We start from the raw sequence: 25619 nt of genomic DNA on the forward strand, positions 1-25619 counted from the left end.
AATTTTGAGAAAATTGGCTAAGTCCCAAAATGATGTCATACATTAGAAAAAAAAACAAAAAAAAAGTAACTAGACAAAATTTTCTTCAAAACAAAACAATTTTATTCATGTTTTGATGGAACATTACATTCCTTATCACTCTTTACATTGATACATAAGTGTACTTCCCCTTATATATACAATACATAATTCCTTACATATATTACTTATCCTCCTTAGAACATGCATACATACATACAATTTTCCTTTACATGTTACTCCCCCTTTGACATCAATGGAAAAGGTGTCAAAAATTGTATCCAAAAACTAGGGTGCTTGTTACTAATCAACTTGTTATTATAGAAATATAATTTTCATAAACAAGTTTTAGCCTATCCACTTCCTTCTTCCTATTCTCCTTCATTGTATCAAAGATACTGAGTAGTGCACATAGTGCATAGGATGCCACTTCAATTGTGCTTAAGTTAGTATAGGAAAACTTGTCATAGGAAGTCTTTGTTGAAAGACATTCCTCTAGTTGTTTCTATAAGATGTTGATCTTTGGAGACAAGGCTTCTCTAAGGCTAGATAACCTTTTTTTTGCCTTCTCCTTATTTGATTCCAAGTTGTTGATCATACTATGGATCTTCTCCACTTATGTTCCACATTTCTTGATACTGGTCTTATAGAGTTGTACTTTTGTAGTGAGTGTTTCAAGTTCACTCATCTTACCCTTTATCTGACTCTCAAAGTCTATCAAGTACTTGTATGATAGTGCACACTATCCATACAACTTCTTACCTTCATCAATGTGTTTCTTAAGTTCCTTGATGCTTGCATCTAGTTCCTTCAAATCATTTATCAATGTCCTTCTCAAATTGAAGTATGATCTACGCATACCCTTCTATAAGCTCTACCCTCATCTCATATCCCATGGGCTATATGAACTTAACCCTTGGTTCCATAGCTTCCATGCATGTGTTTTCTATCTCCACCATGAAACATATATCATCTTTGTACTTCTCTACCATGGAGGGAGGTATTTATTACCTTTATTTATTTCAGTTTGGGAACTCTTCATCATTCTATCAATGTCATTATCTCTTACATCCTCCATCTTTGATCTATAGTATTGAGTCACCAATTTCATTGCACACTCATTGTTATCCCAATTTATCATGCTTGGGAACTTACTTGTTACATAAAATAATAAATGAGTCAGTAAGGATTCAAATCTAAAGAATGCGTTGTTTGTCTTTTTCACTTTTACAATTTTATCTAACAACTACAATCTAATAATCTCACACAAATTTACTTTTCTTCTCTGAATTGCCATTACATAAGATGCATGTAGAAATCTTACTAGTATTGAGTTAACCCTTGGACCATGGTTGAACTTCTACCCTAATATCTTACTTAGCAATTTCACTTCTTTATCCTAAATTGAATCTACCTTCATGTGACCTTGTAAATTAGGTCATTATCAATTTCAACTTGTGCATCACCTAACCAAAACATATGATCATGTACCCTACTTAGAATGATTAAGGTTCAATCATTGTTGTCAAACTTTTTATAAAACATATACTTTACTAAATTCAACTCGCTCAAGTATGCATACTCAGACTTCAAGGGTAGATCAGTGTTGCACATAATCCCTAAGTCCTTGTGTATATCTTCATCACCTATGCTCTCAATTTTACAATGTATATAGTTTCAGATGTCTTCAACATGAAGCACATTCTTTGGAACTTGCAAAAATGTGCCTAATGAGTTATCCATAAGTGAAACAAATGGATGTTTCTTAAATGCATAATATGGCCTTTCACTCACATTATAAAATTTTTTACTAGCCATTGAAATTACACTATATGCACTCAAAAACTTAGTTTTAGCTCTCTAAAATACCTTAAAATTTCATTTTAGGGCTTCTAAAACTTATCACTTTAAGAACTTATTTTTGCACTTGAAATCACTATCAAATCACTCTTCAATTCACTCAAGACACTTTGCATGAACAAATGTTACTCACAATCTTGTTTGTGATCCTTAAATCATTTCAAATTGGACTATGCATTAAATTTGTATCTACCAAAAATTCAAATAGTATCTTTTTTCACCAATAAACTTGGTTTATAAATTCATGCTTACTGCAAATATATCTAAGCATGTGCACTTGACCATAACTTCCTCTCTATGTCCTCTACCTTCTATTAACTATGCAACTTCCAACTCACTCTCTAACATCAATTCTAACCAACTGATGCTTTGCCTCTTCTAAAATTGCTTAATTTAGGTAGGATGAGTCACAAAAAATTGTTGAATTCAATGTCTCATTAGGTTCATCAAAATATTGTTCCTCCAAAGTTGTATAGAAGCTTTCTTGATCCTTAGCTTTCAAAAATGCCTCTTTGAATTCATCAGCATGTTCCTTGATTGCTTCCAACTGTTATCACTATCATTTCCATTCCTTCTGTCATTTCTATTGTTGTTCATTTTTTTAGTTAGGATTCTTATTGAAGTTTCTTCTGTCCATTTTGCAATATCTCATTGTATGTCTAAATTTATTACATAACTAACATACAGGTGCATTTCTTCTCTTATTGGTTTCATTCCAAATTTCAAGTGCTCTACAATTTATTGCAATGTGGCTAGGTTTGTTACACTTATAACACACAAATTGGTTCTTTTCTCCATTAGGTCTCTCATCATTGGATCTATTCTATGATCTCCCTCTTTCATTACCTATAGGGTTACTGTTGCTAAACATTCTACTATTTGCATTATTTCTATCAAACTTGGGTTTCTTATATTCTACTAATTTATGTCCATAATCGTGATAATTATAACTGTTAAGTTTTAGGATTTGCACCCTACTGAATTGGAAATATTCAGTAATCCTTACTTAACATGGGAGTCATTTCATTACATGAGACTGGATAATAAAATGAAACCTCCAGATTCTAGGCCAGCTCCTATTATATCTTTCAGTGAAACACTCTAAAACTTAATGAAAACTTAGAGGGGAAAAGGTAAGAAAGTGTAGAAAACAAACCTAAAACCTAAGACTTAAACTAAGAGAAGAGGTGATACACCAAAAGTTACTATGAAGACAAAAAAAAACATGTAGCAAAGAGGATTATAGTTCTATGAAATATAGATGAAGCACATTTTCCTATAAAGGCTTGCACAAGTGATTTATGATGAGGTTTCAAAAAAAACTGAAACTACAAAAAGAGGATAAATTACTATCTCACTTTGACTAATTTCACTTAGAAACACATATCATAACCTGCAAGCAGACTTACTTTTCCACAAAAAGGTGCTGGAATGAGACAGAAAACAAGGAATAATGTAAACATTCACAGGTTAACTTATCAAATCATTCAAAATACACACAAAATTTGTAGAAAGGAAAAAGAACTTAACAATTTACTTCATAAGGCATAATCACACTATTGTCACTAGCATTATTTCTTCAAAATGCTGAATTACAGACTCTATGACAAAACTCAGAACTCCAAAGATATCTCCCAACTCAGTCATGAAATCAGAACTCCTAAAATGAGTTAGAAAAAACTCATTAAGTACAATTTCCCACCCTTTTGGGTCAAATACAGAAGGATAGCCTCAAAACAAGGACTCAATAACTCACAAAATTAAGTCCTACCCCTGAGAAAACTCCACTACCTCATAATGAATCTAATAACTCACTCAGAACTACCCTAAAAATGCTCCAACAGTCAATAAGTACCCTTCAATTATCAAAAAGATACCTCACCTTCATAGACCTAGTCACATTTTGACTTTTCAATTCCTAACTTCCCCAAATCCGAAAATGGACCTCAACATTTGAATTAAAATTTGCACAAATTAATAATAATTAATTGATTTATAATAACATCAACTAATTATTATTATTTACAAAGTTTGCAAATTTTAAAATTAAAAAAAATGCACTAACGTTTAAGTAACATAACAATATACATTTTAGTTTCAAGCAATATATATTCTTATGTTACTTAATGTTAATGTAAAGTAACAAACAACATTATATGATTGTTGAATGTTGTCATGGGTTAATAAAACCTAATACAATTCATTTCCATTAGATTCCAAATATTATAAACTATGAATTGGGGTTGCGGCTAGGGTTTCAAAACTGTTATATCATAAAGACATACCCATTTTTTCCGCATTTGCATTTTGGAATAGGAGAAGAGCTTTAGCAAAGGTTTAACATATGCCACCTTGGTGATTTTCTATTGGAGTTTGCTAGCATTTGTAGCTGTTGTGTTTTCTTGCTTCATCGTATTTGAAGATAATGACATGGAATGTTTGTTGCATTCTCAGAGAGGTATAGCAAAACGTTTCTCTCTTCTCGCTTACATTTTTTTTAAAAATGAATGCAATGTTAGGGCTTCTAAAGAGTCGAGCTTGCCAATTGCTTCAGGAAGACCTCTCAGATTATTAAAATCTACATCTAGAATAGTTAGATTTGAAAGCTCGTGAATAGTATCTGAAGTCTCTATCAACATATTTGCATGTAAATCCAGTTTTGTCAGCATAAACAGCCTGTGAATTGAGCTGGGGAGGGTCACAATCCCTTTTTTTTAACAAGTTTATTTCAGTTAGATTTGTAAGCTTTTCAATTGAATCAGGAAGCCATTGAACCCGGTCAAGTAATCTTCTTTGAAGATCCAGCTTCTCAGCTGAGTGTACCCTCTTTGACAATTGTTTCAATCAAACTGGCAAGTTTTAGAAGACTCAGCTTCTGCCCATCTTTAGCTTTTGTGTATGAGTCTTTTTATATTTATATTTATATTTATAGCTGTAGAAGCATGTTTCGCTGATACTGTGGTCATAACCGTACCCTCTTCTTTTACTCAACAAAATCAGGGAATTCATCAAACAAAAACATAGACTTCTTTCTCTGTACTAGCCTTCTTTGATATATCTTGAACTGGCTACCCCAACTAATCATACACACTTATTTTTTGCTCGTTTGCAACCAGCCTTCTTTGACAATTCTAGTTTTGTTGTAAATCACAACAAGACTGTGAATGCTCTATAATAAGCCGTGTTGAAAGAATATTAGCAAATCTTGGGGTTGAAAGCTTAGAAGGTTCTTCATCTACAAGCTTCTTTGTATTTGCAGCAATTTGGCGATCAAGATTTCTTCAAAGTTTGCTCCTTTGTTGCTCATACTCTTCTACTAGCCTCCTGTTCAATTGAATTTAAAATAGCAACGTGACCTTGGACTGGTGCACAAGGGGTATCTTTGGTAAGATTTGGCATCTAATAATCAGGCTGTCGAGTCCATTGATTTTGCCATCGAAGCTTAGCCTCTATTACAAATTGATTTGGGGTATGAGAAACTTCATGAACCTCTTGATCTTGATGTCTAGCAATTAATTGCCTCATTTTCTCTTTTTATTTATTTATTTATCTTATTGTATAAATAAGTCTCACTCATACCTTTCAGCATTTATCTCCTGATGTCGTAGATAAGCTTGGTGAGCCATTGAACCTGTTGAAGATCAATTTCCTATTGTCTTTTGAAAAAAGCCAACTGCTTATGGTAGTTGTATTAGATTATCAATCTGCTTTCACCATTGCATGAACTAACTGATTCATTTGCATTTTTTATATTTTTCTTGTTGGATTCTATGTAGCATATTATGTGAGGTTCGAGCACAGGCTCATGACACTCATAATGACTTTTATTTCTATCTTCCATCTTATTTTCTATTTGAAATGCATCAATAGATAGAATATGTCGTTGTAGAGATAATTAGTCATTGCTTAGATCCTTCGGGATCTAACATCAGTTGCTTCCATGTTTTTTGCAGATGTTGGATTTTATAGAACTCGAAGCTGGATGAGTGTGCCAGACAGAGGGTTTATAACTAGTCAAAGCAACAGGCAATGACTGGTTATCTCTACTTCTCTTTTCTTTCATTCATATGTATCTATTTGTATATTTCCTTATGAAAGAAATTTAATATAGTGAGCTACACTCACGGCTTGTCTGAGATTTTTTAAAATGAAATAAAAAGCACTTTTGTATTTTCACTGCATATATACTTAAAATTTTACACATGTGCAAAATTTTAGTAACAATAACAAAATAAATTAGTAATTGGTTTAAAATACTTACATGTGCAATCTCTTTTCATATGAACAACTTCATTGCATATGAAATATCTACCTCTAAATTCATGTCTTACTTCCATGGGTAGTTCATCTTGCTTAGGTTTATCAACTTACTCTATTTTCATAGGTTCATCATGTCTTGATGAAAAATCAACTAATTCAATTTCTTTTGATACTCTAGTAGTTGTGCTTGATTCTACCTTACTCATCATATTCTTTATCGAATTTAATAACTAGATCTTGTTCTTTTATGAATTCAATTTTCTTGGCTGATTTCTCTCCAATAAGATATCCATATCATGTCTTATCATAAGAAGGTCTCTGGTGAGATATATGTTCATCAATCTTCTCACTACTGGAATAAAGTTTCTCTAAAAAAAATTTAGCTTGTGTCAATTCTCCTTTCATAATGATATTGTACTTTACTAATTTTTCATGCTCAATCTTGATAATATCTAACTTAGATGCTACTTGACTCAATTGGGGTCTAAGGTCTGCAATCTTAATTTTTAGATCAAGTTCACTCTTACTACCATCTTTCTTAAGACTCAAGTTTAACTATTTTCAATTCATGTTTCAAGATCTTATTTTCTTTCTTGAGATTTCCTACTTCAACTTCACTAGTTTGCACAATCGATTCCTTGCCAAATCTTAGATAATTAATCTTGTCCTTCAATTTGCCAATGTAGACTTTTGCATTTTCATATCTATCTTTCAAGTTATGTCTTTCTTCTATAAGAAGGTCAATATGTTCAAGAGATTTTTTCAAGATTTTTCTTTAACGATTCCATATTCATAGTGATCCTACTTAAGATATTAAAATTCTTTAGAGTAACTATACTCTGATACCAATTATTAGAAATAGATAATACTTTGGGGGGGGGGGGGGGGGGTGGTGAATCAACATTCTACAAACTTTTGCCCACAACTGAATATTGTTAATTACTTTATAATTTGCATATGAAAGTAAACAAACAATTATGAACAAAAATATAGCCATGCACATAGAAAACTCATAACACTATTATTTGTTAACTAGGGAAACCCTGGCCAAGGGAAAACCCTGGTGGGGATGATACCCACTAGATGATCCACTAAACAAAAGAATCATGTTAAGGATATTGACCCTATTAGGAGTCTATGAAGTACATATAGTGTCTCAAGTCCTTGTTAGAGGACTAAGCCTTGTTAGAAGCCTCAACCCTATTAGGAGTTTCTTTAACCCTTTTAGGAGTTGGTAGATCAAATACAATGTATGCAAGAAGAGCCCACTTTCCTAAGATGAATTTATACAATAAAGTTCTTCACAAGAATGTACACACACACACACACACACACACAATACTTTCTGACTATTAGAATTGTTCTTCACAAGAATGTATAGACACACACACACACACACACACACACACAATACTTTCTGACTATTAGAATTTACACTTTTTTTTAATCATACATCAAATCTTACATCACATAGTTCACATATAATCTCATCGACTTCACACTAATCACAAAAATCGCATCAATCACACACTTATTTGTGCAAGACAATTTCTTTGCTTATACTTCACAAATTAGTAAATATTTTCTCAGTCAGCCTTCATGTCTTCACACGCATGACATAATATATAATAACTTGTGGATTAACATCCACAAACTTATCTCATCATTACTTAGTAATTATTTTGTTACCAAAATGATTTCTTAAGTCATACAATTCAATTCTCTATTATGCTTTGTTTTGCTTTGTCAAATACCCATACTAGTATTTCAATCCTCACTCACATTGTATAGTTTGTACACATCTACACACTGACACATGACATCATAACACTTTCATAGAGCTTTTCTCAACTATGCATAAGCTAACTCTTAATGATTAATTCGTACACATAACATCTATCTTTGTGTTGCTGCAAACTGTCTAAAACTTAGACAATTTTATAACTCTAAATGCATAAATGAAATGTTGAATACATGTTATCATAAATTACAACTCTCAAGACATCTATTTTACCATATTTCCAAAACTAACTCATAAGATAATAGACCTATTGGAGAAACCAGTGTTGTAAGAAATGGTATCATGTGTCATAAGTGAAACAACTTTGGACATATTGCTAGAGATTGCAGATTACAAATCAATAAGACATGACCTAAATATGGAAACAATGTGATAGCATGTTAGATTTGCAACAACTTAGGACATCCATTAAGATTTTGTAGGATGAACAATGTGAGAATCCCAAACAACATGAGTAATAGCATGAGAAACCAAAACTTTGGATGGAATGTGAACAATGATAGAAAGGATGAGAATAACAACAGTAAAAAAGAAAGTATCAAAAAACATGTAGAAGATATTAATGAAATATTTGTTAGAGCTAAGGATCTAGAAAAGTCATAAGTTGTGTTAGAAATATAGTCAAGTGAAACACCTAAGAATAGAATGAAGTCGATAGTTGTTGCTAACCAACCCCAAATATTTGAGTAGCTTGTTTCATCATTAACCAAAGAAATTAGCATCAAAAAATTATTTGATCCTTAGGCAAAGAGTTGAGAATTGCATAGTTAATATTAGGTAGAAAAGGATGCAAGGAAGTTATGGTTAAGTGTGCACAAGTTTTTGATTTCATATGTCTGTGCAAGAAGAGAAGAAGAACTTTGGTTAATAGTAACAACTTTTTTGATGCCCGTGTACTTGTGCAATTAATGTAGAAGTTAATTGGAAGTGATTCAAGGATTGAAATTAGATTTGTATGTACCATTTGATCATGTGAAGATAGTAGAAAAACTAAAGTTAATTGAAGTGAATTTTAAGGTGATAATAGTGAGTCCTACAATTGTGATTTCTAAGGTATTTATGATCTTGTGAAGTTAAATTGTGAAATTGTGATCAATGCATTATAAGCTAAGATGGAAGAAGAAATTATTCATAATTTAGAGGACATCCCTAGACCCAAGATGGAAATAAACTCTATTATTTCATTGGAATATGACCCTACAATTTCATTTTCACAAGCCCCAAATAAAGTGTTGTATCTAAAAAACATTGATAGCTATACTAGATGCAAACTTGAAACTATAGGAGAAGGAAAAATTTTAGATGAATTTTATAAAGTATACAATCAAAATATGTCATTAAAAGAAGGCTTTGTTCACCTAGGTTAGATTGAAGTAGTTAAGTATTTTTTACAATGAATTCAACAATGAAGAATTGACAAAGAAAATTCTTAGCTGAACCCAAGATGTGAAGTTTTGGATGGGAGATATTGTAGTTGAAATTTTAGACAACCTAATTCATGAAGTTATAGGTTTGATTAGTGAAGGTTTCATCCCACTAAATGAGATGAATGTGAAGAAAATGTTAATGGAAAACACCAAATAAACCTACAATAGAAGAGGTATAGTTATCAACATGAAAAAATAAGATGATGTAATATTTGTTTGTAAGATCATTGCACCTAAGTTATGTTCTAGTTGAAGAGAGGATGATATTGCATCTTGGTTTGTGCATGAGACCTATAAGATGTGTGTGGAAAGAGATAAACTGAACTTGTGTGAGATTCTAAGAATTCATCTAGTTGAAACATTGAGAGGATCAAGAAAGTAAGAAATGAACGGTTTAGGTTTCAATCTCTAATTGCTCATATGTTTTTCCACTTGTTGAGAAAATTCCCTTTCATATCATTTTTTGAGTTGAACAACAATTATAAGTGCACTATGGAGAAGATAACAAACTTACATAGGAGACACCCCATAGACAAAATTGATAGCAGTGCAAAACTAATTATTAAGAAATTTCAAACTGAAAGGAGGTAGAGATTTAGGATTCCGCCATCATTTGTAAGCAAGTATAAGGAAGAAATATGTTTTATGGATGACACAAATTTTATCTACATTGAGGCAATTTTAAACCAAGAATGTTGCATGTGGACCCTCTTGGGTATGAGATAAATGCAGAAGAGATTGAAGGATATGTGAAGGATGTTCTTAATTTAGAAAAAAATGATGAATTTGACAAATTTTGAACTTTTGAGGAAAATATGCATCTAATTATCAAGCTAAGCTTGAGAAGTCTACTAAGAGGAAAGTTGGGAGCACAACAAAGAAGATAATGGAGGAATCAAAGATGACTCCATAATAGGTTTTAGTAGTAAAAAAAAATATTTATGGTATGAAGAAGTTAGGAAAAGAAAACATTGTTTGTACCACCATTGGCAAAAATAGGTCCTAGTTTTGAGGCAACACCATTGACAGAAATAGGTCCTAGTTTTGAAGCAACACCATTGACTATATGAGTTATAGTGCTAAAACTAGCAGCTAAAGAATCTACTACCCCATATGTAGCAGTTGCACCAGTGCAACCACAAGTCATTCCACCTCCACTAGGTCAACACAATTAAGAAGAAGAAGAAGAGGTAAGTACATTTGAAGTTAAGAGAAAATTGAGACTGCTAGCATAGGTAGGAAGTAGTGGAAGCCAATAATTGAGAAATTAAATTGTACAATCATTGATGATGGAAATTTTGTATAATTGAACAAATATTATGACTTATACAGTAACATTGACAAATTTTAGTTGGAGAATGTAGTTATTAGACACTTGATCTTGTCTAATAAGAAGTTTACTGATATTGAAAGATGAATACCAAAGGACTTGTTCGAAATATGAGTGAATATAAAGGGAGGAGTAGAAGAAGAAGATGAGGATATAAGAGAAAGGATGATTAGAAAGTTATGTTAAGTTGAAAATGACGATCGTCTTGAGAGGACCATGAAGAGAATTGAACCATTGTTACACAATAAGAAAAGAGTTATTCTCATAATGGGAGGAAACCATGAAGAGGTTGATAAGGAAACAAGGAAAGCTATTGTACAAGTTATGACTAAAGTAAAAAAGAATTCAAAAGACAAAATAATGTCTTCATTTGAACCTAAGAAAGAAGAAGTGAGCATAGTGATAGGTGGAGAAGTCCCTACTCTTGTTACAACCTCAACACCAACCATAGTTGATACACAAATGAAGGAGGGAGAGGACACAGAGAAATAGTGTTGTGTAATTGTAAAATAATTATTATTTCTTAATGAGGTCTTATTATAATTTATTGGGAAAGCCTCAAGACTAACTCAAGGAATTATTTTGAGAATATGGTGAGTTTGGTGATCTTGCCCCTAAAGCTATTTGGATAGTGGGTCCATCTACCTTTTACAACTCCTAACAAGGTTTTCACAACTCCTAATAGGGTTAGAATCTCCTAATAGGGATTCAAAGCTTCCTAACAAGGACTACTATGTATTGAATGCATTTCATTGGCTCCTAATAGAGTCCATCCTCTTATAAGGAACTTTTATATTAATACATCATTTTGTTGGTACTATCCCCATTGTGGTTTTCCCTCTAATCAATGATATTCATAGTTAACATATTAGGTGCTATTATGTATGTGTATATTCTTATGGTTTCTGATTATATTGCTTACATAGTTAAGGATTAATAAGGTTAATAATTGTTTTAATAGTTGCATAACTAATTCACCTCCCCCCTCTCAGTTATCTTGTTGGACTTACATCAACAACCCCTCAAATTTTAATTAGTACATAAACTATGAATGTTGATAGCACAAGAATTACGATTGATATATTAGAAGATCCATTTAAGGATTATGGCCCCAATGTTGACAATTTGGTAGGGTACACTAGTTCGAAGAATGAAGAGGAAAAGAAAGATGAGGTAGAAGAGAAAAAGAAAGAAGTTAGGAAAAATGAAAATGATGGAACGGAAGAAGAAAAGAAAGATTAAGTTGATAAGAATGATGAGGTAGAAGGAAATAAGGAGGAAAGCTAAATAGTAGCCAATGAAGAAAAGGAGATTAGTGAACAAGAAACCAAACATAATTTATAGTTGCAGCTAGACAATTCTTTCAAGAATGCAAGTAGAGAAACACCAAGTTCATCAAAGTCACCTTTACATACTTTCATGGAAAACATAATTAGTTCTACTCCAATAGAATCAAAATAAGGCATTGATTTGGGAATCCTCAAACAATTACCATTTTCAACCACCAACAAAATAATTGAGAAAGAAAAATGTATAAAAGAAACGCAAGAGATTCTTGAAAAAATGATGAAGAATATTGAAAGCATAATGAGTATTTAGATTACTAAGGAAAAACCACTGAAGAAGGCCACTAGAGTCTTGGAAAAGTTTGACAGTCATTTCAAGATCCTGACAGAGGTAGAAACAACAAAATTACAAGCAGAAATGATGTTAATATATTTGCAAAGGTATGCTAGAATATTAATTAATATTTGGCTAATCTAGGCATATACATCAAGGAACTAAGAGGTTGTATAGATGAAGGAAAATAAATTTATGAGAAATGTGTGTTAGCACATGAATATATGAGTAGCTTGACTATACAAATCAAGGATAAGTAAGATAAGGTAAAGTTTATGACTAGTGAACTGAAGGAAATAGATGTTCAAGTCATACATTTGGAACATAGGATTAGAAAGCTCTATTATGAGAGAAGGATATTGGAAAGAAGAGGAGAGAAAATACTACAAAGATTTTCCTTGTTGAGATAACACTTGTCATTGAAGAGAGATACAGTGCAATGGAAGCTTCACGATTGTCTAAAATAAAATACACCAAATGAACACTTTAGATCACTAGATTTTCATGGTAATGAGCTAGCATCCTATGGTTTGTGTGTTATTTTAACAATATCAGGCTCTATAAAAGAAGCATGCAAAGATGGATTACTAAGCATGAAGAAAAAAATTGCAAATTATTTTTCACTTTTGGCCAACACATCAGCACGAATATGAAAAGGTAGACCCAAATTTTGACCTATATATAATTTTTTAACTCACCTTTTGTTAGAATTAACAATGGGAAAGTAAGTTCTATAGGTGGGTAGAATTAACACTTAAAATTTTTACCTCTAAAATATTTCACCATACATCTATCTCATAACTTAACATGTGAACTGAAATATGCAAGCATTCATCACATCCAAAGCATAAAATTAAAATCAACACATAACACATAAGATTTTGGTTACCCAAAAACCCTCCAAGGAGAAGGTAAAATTGGGGTGGGGATGGCACCCACAAATATTCACTACTATAGTTGTAAAGTGTGGCCTATTATGGCTACAAAGTTTTGAATATAAACTATGATCTACCCTGTTAAAGGTTTGCCTTGTTAAAGGCTTACAAATACTGTTAGGTCTCACCTTGCTAAAGGATTTAAACTCACAATTAATTAAGCACTCAATTAAGATATTTATAAAATCTTGTTAAGACTACTCTATTAAGAGATTTACTTTGTACCACCTGTTAGAATGATTCAACACCCGATCCTTCAGTTAGCAACTTACTACTTGATGCAAGATCTCCTCTTTACTAGTTATCTCTTGATCCTCCTGATCAGATCTATCTTCTCTAACCTTTCACTACTTGTCTCTATTCTTCTTAGACTAATTCTTCATTGTAAAACTCTATCTTAACTACCTTCTGCATGGTTCTTTCACACCAAACACTCTCCTTATTATCCTTCTTCATAAGATATGTTACCCTTAGGGTTTACTTCTTTTATAAACATCATGGAGATGAAATTAGGTTAGAATCAATAGATTTGGTTGATTCATGTTGCCACCTAATGCTTCTCTCAACTGGATTGGTTGCATGCACATAGCATGTAGGGATGCATAATATGACTCCCTCCTTACTTCTTATAATCAAAAATTCATTTTCATATTGGCCAAAAATGCTTTATATAGAAGTTGGTACTATTACAAACATCTATGACATAGACTATTCATTAGGCATCAATAGGCTCTGATGCTTGGCCTTTATTGTGCTCTATATACTAATATTCAGCTTCTAAATGGATTAGCACTCACTCTTTCTCAATACTTGAATCACTTGACACACTCTACTTGCTTGGATCCTTTTGTTAGTTGGGTATCTAAGTGACTCAACACACATTGTCTTCTCGACACATACTAGTGCTCAACATTAATTGTCATATTAATCAGCATGTATTATCTAGAGACTTATGCTCAGCATTATTTATTCGCTCATCTCACAGTACTCACTCAACTCATTGTGTTCACTCAACTTGCACTATTCTTTTCTAAATAATGACTAAGTGTTTTTTCACTACAATGTCAAAACCACAATGAGATTAACAATCTCTCCCTTTAACATGAGTGGAAAAAAAACTTTTTAATGGAATATGCATCCTTCATGCATAAGTTAGACAATGTATCTTCTATGCTTAGCTTGTATGCAAAAACTACAAAATTTGGAAATTTGAAAAAATGTTGAAGTTACCATATTAATTTTACTCCCCCTAAGCAAATGCTTCATATTATTTCTATGACTCGTCCTGAGTAGATATTTGCCTTGACAAAATCTTCAAAATTCATATAATCCCCTTTTTTTGACATTTATGTCATTTTGGCAATACACTTAAAGTGTGTTTATCCAAAAATGGCTTATGCACTTGCATTATGATTCCAAATATGGAATCCTAATTATCTCTTGCTGCATCTAGTGTTTGAATCTGCATTTCTAGCTTGGCAGCCATATGAACTAAGCCTTCATGAGTAGAAAGATGTGGATCTTTCTTAATCAATGCTTCTACATGGGCTCGTTCCCTATGTAAAACTTTCATGTGTGGAGTCAACATGGAATGTATGTTGATAGGAGTGAATCTAATATTTGCATCTTTTTCTTGCAGCTTGGCAAGCCTACTCTGCGTCAACATCAATCTTTGAAAATGTAATTGGCTAGTTGTAGGAGATAACTATAATAAATTTCTAGTTGATTTCAACTCTCCTTGCAACTTTTCAATTGATTTTTGGGTCTCTTGGGTAAAGATATCAACATCAGATAGTTTTGTGTACATAGAATAAATGTGTCCCAAAACTGTCTTCACACCCTCTATCTTAGTTGCTAAATTAACTTGACTAAGTATAATGACACAAAATATCTTATTCATAACTTTGGTGTGAAATTTTCACTTAGACCATTTCAATAAATTAGCATTAGTCTCTATATCTTCATTTTTTATTTTGTGAACTATATGGACAAGTTGCTCTATAATAGGCTTATTAGATATTGAATCTAAGAGACTAAAAGAATCAATGAAAATGTCTTTGATTTCATAAAAAACTTACTTTTTCTTATGCTCTCTCTTTAAAATTTCTTGCCTTTTCTTCCTTTTTAGGGCCTCCTAAAGAATATTCATTTCTTCAAGTGTGATTATTGTTAGATCAAATGTTGGTAATATAATCACCTCATCTAAACTTACATCCTCATAGCACTAGGTAGAAATCGCATTGCTTCAGCATCTACAGGGACCATTGCAATGATTTCTTTTTTAGAGCACTGGGTAGAAATCATGTTGCATCAGCATCCATAGGGAACATTGCAATTCTTTGTATTAATTAAATAGTTAGATTCCCCTTGTTTGTACCAGTTCTAAGTCAACTGTTCACCACCTAGGGAAAGCCCTCTAAAAGGGGCATACTACATCCATTGCCCAATCGGCATGCAACAGCCTACCCTTGCCATAGGAGAAGCTCCAGAAAGCTACCAACAGCCCACAAGTTTGGGGTGTAGACCCCTAGGCCCATCCCTCAAAGCCAATCCTTTTCTTGAAGTTATAGATGTGGTGTGATTGAACTTGGATTTGAAATCTGCAATAGAGTAGCTTGTGTACTCAACCTTTGAAGAGTCTGGAAGTTGGGAGGAGGTGTAGTGATTGGTAAGGTAACCAATGTTTGAATTGCTACATGTTCCTCACTCTTAACAATCATCTTATCCTCTTTTGTCTTTTGATCCTCTTGTTGTTCTTCACCCTATTGGTCTTCACTAAGTTTCAGTGGGGCTATTGTTGGAATTTCTTCCTTATCATTTATCTTCTCATTTCGCTCTTCATCAACTTCCATAATAGCTAGTAATATTAAAATTAGTAGACTTGGAAATAATGTGACAAATGGTATTGCCTCTTTCTCTTTCATCTTAATGAAAATTATTTGCATTAAAGATGGTGCTTGATTGAGCTCTTCTTTTTGTTCAAGAGTTACACTTTGATCTATGGTCTATTCTTGTGGCTCATTTTCTTTCACCTCAGAAACACTTGATGGCACCGATGATGTATCTTTTTTTGCTCATTCTTAATGGATGCAACCTCAACCTATTGAAATGTATCAATCTTTACCAATATATAATTTGTGCATGGGATTACAGTATTGGTAGATTCCTATTGTAGTGACTTGATGTACTCCTCACTCAATGGATTTACATTTTGAGTGGTGTTATTAGGTATGTCTTCAGTATTTACAAACCCTTGCTCTGCATGTGGAGGATTAGTGCTTAACACTTGAGCATCATGTGCATCTTCCTCAATTGTGTCATCCTTTTCTTCTATTATATCCTTCTTTTCTCCTTTTTTTTTGTTGTGTTTTCCTTTTCTTCATCTCTCTTCTCTTCCATGTCTTTGGTGGATAACCCATAGATAACTTCCCATAGTAAATTTCTTTGGGTTACCACCTCTTCTACTTTATTCCTCAAAATGTCAAATGCTTGGTATTTGGGAGAGAATCTCCCTTTGTATTCATCTATAGCATTTTTAATCATTCTTTTGTCAAGTTCAGACATGATTGTGGCTAAAGTAGACTCTCTAATTTATTTATTTTTAGTTTCCAAACAAAACTTCCACTTTTTCTCAACTCTCTCATATATGCTTTTAGGAATAGAAGTTAGAAATTTCTAATGGAGTGGTCTTAAATGTGGCCATCATATCATAAATAGCCTCTTCTAGATTATTCTTATCCCCACTCCCTAACTTATCAAAATCAATGTCTGAAAAACTAGATAAATCTGCATTAATCTTTGTACATTTTCACATAAATTATCAATGTTAAATGAGAGATTGTGGCTTACCACTATGAATTGACTGAAGTCATCATATTTTGTCTTCTCATTATTTGATTCACCTTGAGGTTTTTACTTTCTCCTTGGTTTCTTAGTAGGTTGACTTGGCTCTATTGTGACACTTTCTCTTTTGTCTTTTGCCTTTGTCTCTTTGGCTTTTGCAGTAGTGGCCCTTGTGCTTGACCTTGTCAGAGGTGTGGTTGGCTTCTATACAATTTTGTTTGTTGTTTTCTTTGGTTTTTGCACTGTGTTTTGTTGTACTTTTCTTCAATTTCCTACTTGATATACTCTTCATCATCATCTTTGTCCTTACCTAATCCTTGAGTTAGTTCCAATGGTGCTTGGCCTTCTTCTTCTTCTCCTCCTCCTCCTCCTTCACCAAATTTTTCTTTTGGCTTCTTCACCGTCTTATTCTTCTTCCTAATGATTGTGGAATTTTTCAAGTCTATGGGTGATTCTTGACTTGGCTTCCTCATAGTTCTCAAATGGTGTGTCATCCTTATTAATCTCTTCCACCAATATAGCAATAATAGTTGTTGAAGTTTCAGCAACATTAATTTTATATGGTAAAGGTCTTAACCATCTTACTCTTGGGATTGTTGCATGTACATATGTGTACTTAGCATCAATTAGAAAATATACATTGTTATAATTTTGTTCAACTAGTGACATATGAATTGTTGACCTTTGCTTCTTAGACTTCTTAAAGTCTTCAAAATAATTGGTCATTACTGATTCAAAATTATCACCTAATTGCTCAATGATCTCTCCTATCTATTAAGTAATAGATCTATTTTCCTTCCATGCAACCTTGCAAAACAAAGGAAATGTATTTTTCACATATAAGAATATGCAAATGATAAGTGATCCAAACTTACATCAGGCACTCTTCACTTTCCTGATAGCTTCGAGATTTCTGATAGTTGTAGAAGTTGTAGCTCAACTAAGTCATAGTTGTGATCTCTCTTCACAATCTTATAACCTAGGTCAATAGCAATACATGGAACACTTTTGATTTGGCTTGAATGGTAGAATCTATATGTAATCACTTTTACTATGAACACTATAATAGGGTCTGTGATGGTGTCAATTGACATTCCATGTTTGTTCCACACAGATCTAGTGTTCTTCTCAATAATCTCTTTTGCATCACTTCTCAATGTATTTGACCTATCTAAGGTATGATACCATGAGACTCTATGAATGATCCTTTTAGATATTTTAATTGGTCCACCTTCTAACCAAATCTAATTGTCATGAATCTGGTTGAGCATTATCTTTATCCATTTAGTTTTGAACATTTGCAAGAAATCTAGGGCATGTGTTAACCCTTTTTTCTCTACTATCTTTTTTTCTTCCCTCAACACATCATTCACACATAAATTTTGATAAGTTTCTCTTATTTCTAAATCTCTAACCTCACCTACCTTGTAGGTATAACAACATTGTACATCCTAGATCATTAAAACCTTTGGTGGTATTGTAGATAGCACACCAAATGGATCTCCTTTATACGTGATCTTAAGAATGGCACAAAATGGAGGTTGTCTCACATCATTGTTAATTAATTGAACATTAAAGCCTTCCTTCCCCTCTTTCCTAGGTGATTCTAAAGAACTTGTCTCCATCTTGATTCTCTAGGGTTTGCAAAACACAAAATAGTGTAACTTAACACAAGTTAAATACATTTCAATTTTTCTCTATGATATTGACTTACAATAGAATCTTGTTTACAAATTCTTGAATCTCATTTTTCAAATCTCCTTCATGCTCTTCAAAGTCTAGTAACTGAAATTGACTTAAAAAATCAAGTATATAGCCTTCAAAACCTTGCATTTAATGCTTAGTACATATATAGCTAAAAACTTGGTCTCTATAGGATTTTCTAGAATACTTGGCTATCATAGCAAGCTCGACTATCACTACCATACCTTCATTACTCAAGAGTAACTAAAAAAAATTCAATGCTCAAAAGCAACAATGAAAGTAACAAAATGATATATTTTCTCTTTATTCTAATCAATTTATTGCATCATAATACATGCTAATAGGTCCTTTACATTGCTTAAATACTTGGAACTAATGAAAAATGTATCATTTTAGATGTTAGTTCCATACATACCTTTGATTGCCTAGTTGGGGTGATGTGATCACCTAATCCATTGGATGAAGTGATCTCATCTTGGCTTGATGAGCTACAATCTTCTTTATTTTTCCATATCTTGTTCATTTGCATCTTTACCTTTTTAGCATCTACCTTTTCTTTTCCTTTGTTGAATTCATTGTTTGGTGGAAGTGGTCAAGTTGGACAATTTATGCTCACATAATCAATCTTTAGACAACTAAATTATACAACCTCATTCAACAATCTATTGTAATTACCTCTAAAATGTGTACTTTTTACAACAACATTACAACAACAACACCATACTCACCATAATAATGACACATTACCATACTCACCATAATAATGACACATGTACTTTTTATTGTAATCTCAATCATAAGTATTCCCATGATGATGTACCTCAATTTTCTTGTTTTATGTCTACTTGGATTTAGATCTATATTCATATCCCTTATGCCCATACTTATGACAATTGTAATAGTATCCTTCAAATCTCTGACTGTTGATGGTCTTCGTCCTACATTAATGTGCCTGGTGTCCTTTCTTTTTGCAGTTATGGCAATATCCCTTGAATTTCTTCTTAGGTTTTTGATTTCTAGTGTTGCTTATATAGACATTTGTTGTGTGACCCAAATTTCCACAATGATGACAAGTGGGCTTAATGTTCTTTCCCTTATATTTCCTTTGTTCACCACTTCTTGATGATTCTCCTTTCTCAGTAGTAAAATAGCCCAAACCAGTAGTGTCCTTGTTTGACCTTGGTGCTTCCATCATTTTTTCAAACTACTTTATGACTTCACTAGGCTTGTTAAGCTTTTCTTTTTCAGTCTTCAATTCATTCTATAGTATGGTATTATGTGTTTCCAAAATTGTAATCTTAGTTTCTTTCCTATTCAATTCTTGATTTGTAATCATCAGTTAATTCATCAAATCCAATTGAATGCTTGATAACTTTTACACATCTAATGACATCTCCTCAGGTCTATAACTAGTAGTCATTTATCTTCTTCGATCATTATTCTATTTTCTTCATCTTTCTTTTTTAGTTTAGTTGTCTCATATAACAATATTGACTGAGTTCTTGTTCCCTGTTTAGATTCCTAACTTCTTAATTTAGGGCATTGCTCTTTTCTATTAGATTTACAATAGTTACATCAAATTCATTTGATTTTTTGTCCTTAAAAAATCTAGTAGTTCCTTCTTCTTGATATTGAGTGTCATTTTGTTGAATGGCCAATTCCTTTCTTCTTTACAATGAATGTTTCAATTCATCTCTTTCCTCCTTGAGTTGATGTACAGAAAGTTGTATTTCAATCTTATGGTTCTCAATAGTCTTTCCCAATTTGTATACTTCCATCTTCAATATCTTACCTTCAAAGTTGTCACACTTTATTTTCTAGACAACAAATCTTTGATACCAACTATTGGAATTAACAATGGGAAAGTAAGTTCTAAGGGGTGGGGGGTGAATTGACACTTAAATTTTTTACCTCTAAAATATTTCACCATACATCCATCTCGTAACTTAACATATAAACTGAAATATGTAAGCATTCATAACATCCAAAGCATGAAATAAATCAACACATAACACATAATATTTTGGTTACCCATAAATCTTCCAAGGAGAAGGTAAAATTGGAGTGGGGATGAAACCCATAAATCTTCACTACTACAATTGTATAGTGTGGCCTATTATGGTCATAAAGTTTTGATCATAAACTATGATCTACCCTGTTAAAGTTCCACCCTATTAAAGGCTTACAAATACTATTAGGTCTCACCTTTCTAAAGGACTTAAACTCACAATTAATTAAGAACTTTGTTAAGAGATTTACAAAATCTTGTTAAGACTACTATATTAAGATATTTACTCAGTATCACCTATTAGAATGATTCAACACCTGATCCTTTGGTTATCACCTTAATACTTGATCTCAGATCTCCTCTTTACTACTTATCTATTAATACTTCTAATCAAATCTATCTTCTCTAACCTTTCACTTGGTGTATCTATTCTTCTCAAACTGATTCTTCATTGCAAATCTCTATCTTAGCCATCTCCTCCATGCTCCTTTTGTACCAGATACTCTCCTTGGTATCCTCCTTTTCAATATATGTTACCCTTAGGGTTTACTTCTAGTGCAGGGGCACACTCAAATGCATAATCATCAAGGAACTAATGTGCTAATACTTCTTCATTTGATCTATGTAATAAGTCCTAGATGTAAGACCAAGGGACACAAGATGTAATTATAAATCATGTCATCTAAGTTGGGTCAAAGGATATTTTATGATATAATTAGGAGGACTAGATGTTAGGAAATCTTAATTAGTGTTTTAAACATCTTCTAAGTCCTTTAGTATGCAAGAAATAATGACAAATTTTTGTTTGACAACTTCTTGCTAAAAGTTGTCAAAAGTTGTCAAAGTTGCTAGTGAGCAGCTTTTTGCAATTTTAGTTTTTTTTGTGCAAAATCATTTCAAACCACCTTTTGGTTATAGGAAATATTAGGAAATTTTAAAAAATTATGTAAAATATTTCTAAAGATAGATTGGAATTGATATTATACAAAGGAAGCATTGAATCAATAAGAAAATTGAGATTTTGTTGTATTTTTGTTGTTTTTGAGCATTGTACATAATTGTATGACCTAACATCATTGGATAGATCACATGATTAGATAGAGGATTGAATTACATTTCAATTGCATTTGGTTTGAGATTTTGAAGTGGACAAATAAGCTCATTACACTGAAGCAGTCAATAGATCACTAGGAAATTTTCTTAGATGTCTTACTAAATAGTATGGTGCAAATTGGGATCAAATTCTACCAAAGGTTGAGTTTGCATTCAATGATTCAATGAATAGAAGTATGGAAAAGACTCTATTCAATTTTTTTATTGATACAGCCCAAAGGATATATTGGATTTGAGAGACATTCCATCTGATGTTCCAATCAGTTCTCATGGTGAATAGTTTGTTGAACACATGTAGGATGTCCATGAACAAGTGAAGATGGCATTGGAAAAGAGTGCACTAAAGTATAAAGAAACCAAAGATAAAGGTAGGAGAGATGTGCAATTGTAGGTTGAAGACTTGGTGTGGGTCTACTTGAAAAAGGAGAGATTACCAAAGGGAAAGCACACTAAACTGCTCATGAAAAAGGTTGGTCCATGTAAGGTGTTGAGAAAATTGGGAGAAAATGCTTATGAATTTGAACTTCCAACACACCTTGGTATTTCACCAATCTTCAATATCTATGATCACACACCTTATAAAGGTGGTGTAGATGAAAGATATGAAGTATAGTTGGAGGAGTTTGAACAAGATATTGCAAAATTACATTCCCATGCAAAAAAGGAACCTAAGATTATCTTGGAGACTAAGGTCATTAAAAATACTAGGAAGAACACTTACAAGAAGTATTTAGTGAAGTGGGCAAGTTATCCTAAAGAGAAGGTTGTCTAGATGGATGAAGCAGACATGAAGAGGCATGGTATAATTTTATAAGAACTTATCTCAAATGGATTTGAGATTAATCAACCCCAAAATTATGGTGTAGGAGTACACTCAAATGCATCTTCATCAAGGAACTAATGTGTTAAAAATTCTCTATTTGATCTATGCAATAAGTCCTAGATGTAAGACCAAGGGACACAAGATGTAATTATAAATCTTGTCATCTAACTTGGTTCAAAGGAAATTTTATGATAGAGTTAGGTTGACTAGATGTAAGGAGATCTTAATTATTGTTTTAAACATCGACTAAATCCTTTAGTATGCAAGAATAATGACAACTTGTTGTTTGACAACTTCTTGCTAAAAGTTGTCAAAAGTTATCAAAGTTACCAATGAGCAATTTTTTGCAATTTTAGTTGCTTTTGTGTAAAATTATTCCAAAACACCTTTTGGTTAGGACATTTAGAGATAGGATGGAAAACATGTCTGACAACAAATTGGAATCGATGTTTTTTAGAGGAAGCATTGAATCAATAAGAAGACTATGATTTTGGTGTATTTTTGTTGTTACTAAGAATTGTACAAAATTGTATGGCCTAACATCATTGGATGGATCAAATGATTAGATAGAGGATTGAGTTACCTTTAAATTTCATCTAGTTTGAGGTTTTGAAGTGGAGGAATAAGCCTATTAGAGAGATTTTTGTGCTGACTCATCTAGAACAAGTCCATACCTAGGGTTTTGTCTTCTTTTCTCATATCTTACAAAGTAACCATGGGAAAAATATGATTCCTAGTTATTTTTAAGATATGGATATGTACTTTAACAATTTCATGGTTGTAGGAAATTTTAATTTTAGCCGTTGGAGCTATAAGCCAAACCCTAGGACAAGCATCTCTATGTGACTGTCTAATTTTGTGCAAATGAATGCATAGATTGAGTTGGGGGTGGAATCTAAAGGTTAAATTAGAGACTTAGTAATTATTTATGATCCTTGACATGATCCAAGTGTTGGTGGTGATTGGGAGGTAGTTTATAGGGTACTTTCTTTGTAAAAGAGACATAATTAGACCTAATTCCTACTAGGTGAATTGGAGGAAAAGGGGTGTTAGAGGATTGGTCAAGTTCTCATCTCTTGGAATATCTTGAGACTAGTTGAGAGTACTCTATCAAACTTGAAATTGGGATTGTTTTTTTCCTTGGGAGAAAGTTATACCAAATTGTTGGTCACAACCCTAGTAGCCTTTCTTGTGGAAAGAGAATTTCCTTGGATGCCAAAACTTGGGGAATGTGTTGTGAAGTTTGAACTTGTTTGTTTTGATTTTCTTTAGTGTGAGTTAGATTAGATTCCACCTTGATAATAAAACTAAACCTTGAATACCTATTATTCCTAGATTGGGTCTAAATAGCCTGGGAGAAGCCTAGTTTGTGGATGTGGACTACCTTGTGAATTTTCAACCTATCTTGTGGAATAGGAATTTTGGAATTATTTTATTCGAAGCATACCAAAGGGGTAAAAAGAGTAGATAGCTTGGGGCTCTGCACCACCTTAAGTGAGGTATTTGACAAACTACAAGAAGTTATATCTATTACAATAATATATACTAATCCTCAAACAAGGGAAGCAAAAATGATAAGTTCATTTGATAATGAGTTTACTTAGTTGGTAGAAGTTGCAACCAATCAAATGCAAATAAAATGTGATGCAAAATTGTTTGATATTGTTTTCACACATGTAAGGAATGACCTACAATCACTTGATGCTTGCATCAAGGAGATGAGAAGTTGTGCAAAAGAATGAAGAAAGATGTATGGATAGAGCACCCTGTCATAGAATTATATTAAGGATATGAATAATGTGTTTAGTGCTAAACTAAATGAATTGAAAGTTCTAACATCTAGATTGCAGTAGATAGACACAAACATTTAAGATTTAGAGACAAAAATTGGACAAGTATAGAATGAGATAAGAATCATTGAGCTAAAGAAAGAGAAAGTGATTAAGAGATTCTCTCTACAAAGAGAATGTCTAACACTAAAGATTAGTAATGTAAAACAAAATTTAAGGAGTGTCTTGTAGATAAGATATCCTATGACAAGTTTCTATACATAGATTTAAATGTAGTAGAGGTAGCATCCTATGGCCTATGTACATTATTGAGCACATTAGAAGCAGTAAGGGGCACCTGGTAGAAGGAATTTGAGAGCTTGAATAAAATATTTATAGATTGTTTATCTAGAATCTAAAATTTAGCATAGAGAAGAGGTAATATAATTTTGACCTATATGTAAGTTTTGACACTTTTATCATTGATGTCAAATGGGGAGAGAAAAGTAAGGAAAATTATATAGAAGTTGTATATGTTTGGAAAAACATATAAGATAGGGGGTAATGTAACAACTTGAACTATAATCAAAAGGGGGAGATATACAATTTATTTAGGGGATATAAGGAAAGATGGTTAAAATATGATGATCCACAAGTTTTGAATTTTGAAATTTTTGATAAAGCCAAATTTTGTAAAGTTTTGAAGTTATAAGTTTAAATTGAACTTAGATGATTTTCTCACATGTTTCCATCAATCTAAAAGGGGGAGATTGTTGAAAATTTGTCTAAGATAATCATTTAATATTGTCATTTTTTGAAGAATATCATTTATGTGAAGAGGGAAGATCGTGAAGATGCAGTTATGATAGTTATACTTAGAAAATTGTCTAAGTAATATTGAGTGGTCATTTTGCACGATGTTGAATGGGAGAGATCCTTTCAAATATCTCTCTTGAAAAGTTGATCAATGACCAACTTCAACATTTTAGATGGTTTTTTTTCAACCTACTAGCTAACTCATTTGAAGATAAATGTGTATGTTCATGAGGAGGCCTTTTTTGGTACCACACTTGTTGCTGAAATGTAACCACAAAAGAGATATATTTTT

The sequence above is a fragment of the Cupressus sempervirens genome, chromosome 11 (genome assembly GCF_028749045.1).
Source record: "Cupressus sempervirens isolate cs-2001-9-10 chromosome 11, ASM2874904v1, whole genome shotgun sequence".
Lineage (NCBI taxonomy): Eukaryota > Viridiplantae > Streptophyta > Pinopsida > Cupressales > Cupressaceae > Cupressus > Cupressus sempervirens.